This window comes from Octodon degus, unplaced genomic scaffold, assembly GCF_000260255.1.
Source record: "Octodon degus isolate 3935 unplaced genomic scaffold, OctDeg1.0 scaffold00015, whole genome shotgun sequence".
Taxonomy (NCBI): Eukaryota; Metazoa; Chordata; class Mammalia; order Rodentia; family Octodontidae; genus Octodon; species Octodon degus.
Window position 1 is genome coordinate 7,201,300 of NW_004524591.1, and position 7,757 is coordinate 7,209,056.

The 7,757-nt window shown below is 41.5% G+C and overlaps 1 pseudogene; it reads left to right on the plus strand.

Moving 5' to 3' along the window:
- The first annotated feature begins 5,002 nt into the window (after nucleotides 1-5,002).
- On the plus strand, nucleotides 5,003-5,626 carry LOC105741540 (annotated as a pseudogene).
- The last annotated feature ends 2,131 nt before the right edge of the window (nucleotides 5,627-7,757 follow it).

Consider the following 7,757-nt stretch of genomic DNA (forward strand, 5'->3'; position numbering starts at 1 on the left):
TGTGTAACAAGATGTTGAAAGGGACTGTCTTCCTGGAATGCTTAGCTATGCTCCACAGCTGGAACCCACAGAATGCTTCTAAAATTTTATAAAAAATGTCTACACCTGTATTGAGCACCTGACACCTAGTTGAGGCTATAAGAAGTGACAACACCAGGCCTTCCACAGTCAGGACCCCCCCCCACTTCAATTTTATGCACAATGGAGCCAAATCTTGACTGTCTTGAATCTTCTTGGATCGTGTGACCTGATGATGCTTCCAACAGGGATATTTGCTTGGTCTGTGACACCACGCTTGCTGATATAGTGGAAATAGCTGTTACACAAGAAAAAGGAGGTTCAGACATAGCCTGTGAAGTCTATTAGGGGGATATCCTCTCTTCCAAGTATATGTGCAGAGGATAAGACTACCATTCTTCTCTGGATAGCCTGAAGAGTGAGAAGATGGGGACAAGTATAAGAGATTTGTAGGCATGTTTACTTTTCATCTATTAACACAGGACAAAACAATTAAGAATGACATCATGGTAAGGGCTGGTAAGATTGGTCAGTGGACTAAGCGCTTACTTGGGCATGTGCAGGGACCAGGGTTTGATCCCTGGCACTGAATGCTGTGCTGGCCCCACCCCCTGGAAACCTAGTTTGGGCATGATGGGACATACCTCGAATCCCAGCACTGAGAAGGCTGAAGCAGAAGGAGGACCATTACAAGTCTGAGCTGCATAGTGAGAGCCTTATCAAATACATTTCAAAAAATGACATCATTGTATAAAGAAAAGTTGGGTTAAGGTTTAAATAGACTGTGCAGAAATTGGTTGTATAGTGAAGATAAATACCAGCTGTCTCTCACTACAGTGCACCCAAAAAAACCTGTTCATCAAGTACCCAGACAAAGACCAAAGGGTTATGGAAGCTCACAGATGGGGGGCATTGTGGGCACTGGAAATCATGGGGTTGCACTATCAGAGGACTAGGCAGTGGGGAGACCACACCAGTGCCCCAGAAGAAGATCAGAACAGAGGCATGGAAGACCAGGAGACAAGCATCCAAAGACAACCAGCAGTGATTAAAACCAGGGCCACATGACACCTCAGAGATGCCCCCGCCCCTTTCCTTCTCCCACCCCAAGACATTGGAGGTTCCTGAAAGATGGGATAGATTTTGAGTTTTGGATTAAATTTTGAGCTTAAAATTGGAAAACTGAGCTGAGTAATAGTCACCAACAATGTGTTAGTTTAGCATCCCTCAGATAGACCCCTACTGGTCACTACAAACACATTCCCTGAACTTTGTTCCTTTATAATTTCATTTATGCCTTGAAGTCTTGGGTAGAAGTAGATTCTGATGTAACTGTAATGAGTGAGAGATAAAATGCACACCATGCAGTTACATTGGTCTTAAGCAGATCTTGCAACTCTTTCACCCTTAATCCCCTCATAAAGATTGTGGGAAGGACACTGTTAAGACTGCTGAGAACCAGTGTTCATCACACAAGGGTAAGACATCGATATCCAAGAGACGTTTATAGAAACCAATGCTAAAACAACAGGTGGGTGAGGACACATCATAGGATTTTCACAAGCCTGCCTTTCTGTTGGATGTCACTGGGCAGAAGCATTCACTGTAATTTTTATTTATTTATTTATTATTTGGTACAGGGTCTTGCTACATAGCTTGGACTCAGTGATCCTACTGTCTCAGCTTCCCCAGTGCTGGGATTATAGGCATGCACCAGCACACCCGGTTTTGGTGGCCAGCACAGAGCACTGGGGATTCCAGGGCTGGCATAGCATGAAGTACTGGGGATGGAACCTGGATCCTTGCACTTGCCACATGGGCACTTAGTCTGCCAAGCTATCTCCCTAGACTGTAATTTTTTTAAGTCACACCTTATAAACACATAAAACAGGAATTCCATAATGGCTCCAGACAGGTGCAAGAACAATGAGATTGAGATTAGTGTGTTTCATGTGTTTCAAATGAAGGGGAGTATTTTGCAGGATATTAAAGACAATGTGCTATTTACTGTAATGGTTTTTTAACTTAAATATTCACCATATAGTTTGCCCCTTGCAAACAGAAAGAGGTTCTGAAGGAGAAAATTGGTAACAAATACACATAGAAAGCTATCTTTTATTTATTTTAGAAGGCTAGAAAACCAGAGAGAATGCTCCCAAGAGCTTAGTGATCAGTCCATGGATGAAAGTAGCACACAGGCAGAAGTAATCATGCTAACTAAGGATTTCAGAGTGATAAGATTTAGATCTAGCTGTCTTCCAAGGGCCTCATGTACTCATAGGTGGGCCTTCCTGAAGGTGATTGGATTACAAGGGTTTGCGACTGTCTTGCTATCAGAAGGTGAAATCTGGGAGGAAAAGGAAAGTGATTGACATGCAAATTGTAAGGGTTTATCTACCTCCTCAGTTCCTCTCTTTCTTTCCCTGCTTCCCCTTTCTCATGACAACGGCAGCTTTCCTCAGCCAGCTATCCCTGGCCGTATGCCTATGCCATGCTGTCCTTCCTTGGAGCCAGCAAACTATAGATTGAAACTTCTATGAACTGTGAACCAAAACAAGACTCTCCTTCTTTAACTTGTGGGTGTCATGTGCTGTGGGGTCACAACAAGAAAATGACTAAAACACAAAGGAACTGAAAGCTTTACTATAGAGAAAAAAGAATTATGCTTTTGCTTTGAGTAGGAAGAAGAGTAACTGGAATAAGATTTAAATTCTCACAATTGATAGACTGTCATATACATTCATTTAGGATTTTTTTCCATAATTTTATTGAGAAACAAATAGCAATGAGACAGTTTCAAATCAAATTGGCAGGACAGTTTCAATAATTAACACATTCCATACATTCTTCCTAGTGGTTAATTGCTGTACAAGATGTGGACATGATATCCTATTTACAAACACTATTAGAACAAATCCCTCTATTCATTAAGAGAATGTAACTATATATCTATCCTAACCACTTTGAATACACAGATACAAAATGGGCATTCATCTGTATCCCCTTTTTTTGTTAAGTTCTGTTATTTGAATATTATAGGTGTGTAAACTCAGCAAAATATTCTAAAAGAGCCCAGTATTTGTCCTTTACTTAGAGGAGTATGAATTTCTTTTGATACTCTAACTTAAGTATCTAAGGATTAAAACTCATCAGTATTGTATTTATGTCATTTCCTTCAATGTGCCCTATTGAAAAAACAAAGTCAAGAATGCACTGCTTTCTGCCTGAGGAAAACCTGTTCTCCAGCAGCAACATAACTGAACTCTTACCTCAGAATCATCTAGAACTTTAAAACCAAAATGGAGAGGGGAAAATGGGTTTTAAGATGGCTAATGATATAGCTCAGCAGGCACAAGTACCTGCCTGGCAAAAACAAGGTCCAAAGCTCAATTCCAGGCACCAAAACAAAAGGGGGGTTGAAGGAAAAAGGGGGTAGTAAGGGAAATGTTATGCAAATTATGTACAGGTACAAATTCTTATGATGAGTATGATGAATATGTATAGCACATATGTACAAATAAACAAACAGATACATGCTTGGTTCCCAATTCAAATTATGTTATTCTTAGGGTGGTTGCAGTCTAGAAATGTGTACCATAATATGGTAGATTCTCAGAGATGCTAATGTAAGGACTTGTTGGTAGCTGGGTATGCCCTGGAGAGGAACAGTGGCAGGAATGAGGAAAATGATAGACGAGAGACATGACCTAGGTCAGGTGGAGGTCTCTTTACCTGTTAAACAATAGGACTGAATAACAACAGTAGAGGCACTCATTTATACACTTGCAAAGTCAGTATCAGAAGACACAAAGTTGCCTAGCAACTAAGGACTGAAATTGTCCAGGCAGGATGCTTTTCTCAAGGCCGCAACAACTTGACTGCCTTAAGGTCTGTGGCCTTGTCCTGCCTTCACACATATGATCAATTTTCAGCTTCAGCCACTCCCAGCACACTGAAATGACTCTTTCATTATAAACAGTGCCACTCAAGTTCTTTTAAAGAGGTCACCGGGACACCCTTCAGCACCCAGGCCCAGCGTGTAAGTGGGACTACCTGGGGACCTCTGGACCCTCACTCCAGCCAGCACATGGGTCTGGCATGTGAGTGGAACTTCCTCCACCAGACAGGTCTGGTGTGGAACCCGGGGCAGAACTCCCTGCAGAGAGGCTAGAGGCAAGACCCACCCAGCTGATGCAGGGGCACAACATCTTGCAAGAGTGACACTGCACATTCTCTTCTAAGGGCAGCAGCAGGAAGAAGTGGAGCACAGCAGCTAGACCCAATCCACACCCACCAGGACAAGTTTGAACGTGGTAGATCTGGACCTGGTGCTAAGGTAATAACTCTACCAAAGCTCTACACCAAAGGTCAGAAGACAGTGCTATACAAAATGACATAGAGAAGTAGCACAATGCATTCTCAGGCCCCGAGCCCACCCAGAACAAATGCAGAAGATATATCACAGAAGAAATTGGAAAGCACGCACCTGAAATCTCTGAAATAATAACATATGAAGTAAAGAAACAACTGCAGAAAGGAATAGAGGAAATCAGATCAGAAATAATCTCTGAAGTAAAAAAGAAATGATAACTATAATGAAAGAATTACTAAGTGCTTCTAAAGAAGACACTGATAAAAAAAATAGAGAAGAGAAAAACGATGGAATCCTTGAATGAGCAATATAGAAAAGAAATAGAATGCATGAAGCAGATTAAAAGCTTGGACAGGAAATTAAAACCCCAATCACAAGCTGGCAAAACCGTTTGAATGAAAGTGAAAATAGACTTTCAGACCTTGAAGACACACCACTGCAGCTAGTGAAAACATAAGAAAAGATCTCTTAAAAATAAGTAGGATGCAGAAAAAAAATAATTCATCATCTGCAAGCTGATGCAAAGATGAACAACGTGAGACTAATAGGCATCAATGAGAAAGATGGAGTCAATACTATAATGGTCCTTTTCCGCCTGTTCCCCCCTCCCCCCGAGCGCTGCTCCGGCTGCACCGCGCTCGCTCTGAGCTCCCTGCTCCTGCTAAGCTTGCGCGGCCGCCACCTTCCTCAGCCACCATCATGATTATCTACCGGGACCTCATCAGCCACGATGAGATGTTCTCCGACATTTACAAGATCCAGGAGATCGCGGACGGGCTGTGCCTGGAGGTGGAGGGCAAGATGGACAGTAGAACAGAGGGTGCCATTGACGATGCGCTCATTGGTGGCAATGCCTCCGCTGAAGGCCCAGAGAGTGAAGGCACCGAAAGCACAGTAGTCACTGGTGTAGATATTGTAATGAACCATCACTTGCAAGAAACCAGCTTCACAAAAGAGGCCTACAAGAAATACATCAAAGATTATATGAAATCAATCAAAAGCAAACTTGAAGAACAAAGACCAGAAAGAGTAAAACCGTTTATGACGGGGGCTGCAGAGCAAATCAAGCACATCCTTGCTAACTTCAAAAACTATCAGTTCTTTATTGGTGCAAACATGAATCCAGATGGCCTGGTTGCTCTCCTGGACCACCGTGAGGATGGCGTGACCCCATTTATGATTTTCTTTAAGGATGGTTTAGAAATGGAAAAATGTTAATGGATTCGATGGTAACCTTGGATCTATCACTTGTCATAACTGGCTGCTGCTTGTCATCTACACAGCACCAGGATTTTAGACAAATGGGACTGATGTCATCTTGAACGCTTCGTTTATTTTGACCATGATTTATTTGGAGTGGAGGCATTGTTCTTTAAGGAAAAAACATGTCATGTAGGTTGTCTAAAAATAAAGTGCATTTAAACTCAAAAAAAAATACTATAATGGTCAATGGTATAAAAAGAATATGGGCAGAAGTAATAGCAGAAAATTTGCCAAATATAGAGAAACTATCTGACATTCAGGTAACCGAAGCATACAGAACTCCAAATAACATCAACCCAATTAAAACCATACCCAGACATATAATAATCAATACCCCAGAAATTCAGCACAGGAACAGTATATTAAAAGCTGTGGGAAGCCATTAACTGGTATCCATTTTATAATAGTGTCAGCCTTTTCTTAAGTTTCTATTCCCCTGCTGAGTTAAGTTTATGGTCCTTCTCACCTTGCCCATTCCCCGTGAACCACGTGCTATGCCCCAGAAGTGACACCTTCCCCCATTGCCTAGACACCTGCTGACCCCCTAGAGCCAAGACTTCCTCATTCTTACACCCCCTATATATACCCAGCACCTCCCCTGAATAAAAGGGACTTGATCAGAATCCTGTCTTGTCCCCATTCTTTGTGTCTCCTATCCCTTCTCATCCCTACTCCCCCTCTAGGGTCCTCTTTGACTAACCCGCGGGTCGGGACAAAAAGCCACTAGAGAAAAGAAATAGATCAGGGGAGAAGACACTCCCTCAGGCTTCCACAGAGAGCACATTGGCCAAGCAATGGCCGTGACTCATCCACATGGCTGCACTGACAAAGGTTCTACAATCTGAGGTACAGGATCTCAGGATAAATCCTGAGGACATTTCATTGACCTTCTCAGACCCAAAAGCTACAACTCTTGTTGCATAGGTCCTGCTTTACCTTGGTCTTAACCATCCAGTAGAAAAGTATGAAGACGAAATATAGGAAATAAAGCCATGCTGTTATGTTGAGCTGTGGGGGACTCAGGTCAATAATTTCTGACATTGCCAGTTAAACAGAAGACCCAATGCTATAATGGGCTACTGTACTCTTTTAGAATATTTTGCTGAGTTTACACACCTATAATATTCAATAACGGAACTTAGAAAAAATGGGGTATACCGATGAATGTCCATTTTGTATCTGTGTATTCAAAGTGGTTAGGATAGATATATAGTTGCATTCTCTTAATGAATAGAATGATTTGTTCTAATGGTGTTTGTAAATAGGATCACAGTCCACTTCTTGTACAGCATTTAACCACTGAGAAGAATATATGCAGTGTATTATTTGTTGAAACTGTACTTCCGATTTGATTTGAAACTGTCTCATTGCTATCTGTTTATCAATAAAACTTTGAAAAAAAATAAAAATAAAGGACAAAAAAAAGAAAAGAAAAGAAATAGATCACATTTAAAGGAAAACCCATCAGAATAATAGCAGATTTCTCTTCACAAACCATTAAGTAAAGAACAGCATAGAGCAAAGTACTTCAAGTCTTGCAAGAAAACAAATTCCAACCCAGACTGATATACCCTGCAAAACTCTCTTTCAAGTTTAATGGAGAAGTGAAATACTTCCATGACAAAGAACTAAAGAATTTCATGACAACAAAGCCAACCCTACAATGCCTGCCAATACCTACACAGACTACTAACAGATATTCTAGAGAGGGATCAAAATGACCACAACTCCATGAATGAGAATGGAAAGAACCCACCAAATAATGCAAACAGTTAAACACGGGAGAAAAAGAGGTATATAAACAATGCCATTCTCCTGGTGGCAGTTACCAAAATTACAGGTGTTACCCCCTGTGCAAAAGTTAATGCAATGCCCTCTTGCCTCATGATGAAGCTAAGAGCCATCTACATTTTTTAAAATGTTATTGATTTATTTATTTGATAGAGTCTCACTACACAGTTTAGACTCATAGGGATCCTCCTGTTTTAGCCTCCCCAACACTGTGATTACAGGCATGTGCCACTACACCTGGCACAGCATGCAAGAAGTTCCAGAGCCAGCACATCATGCAGTATTGAGGATCGAACTCAGGTCCTTGCACTTG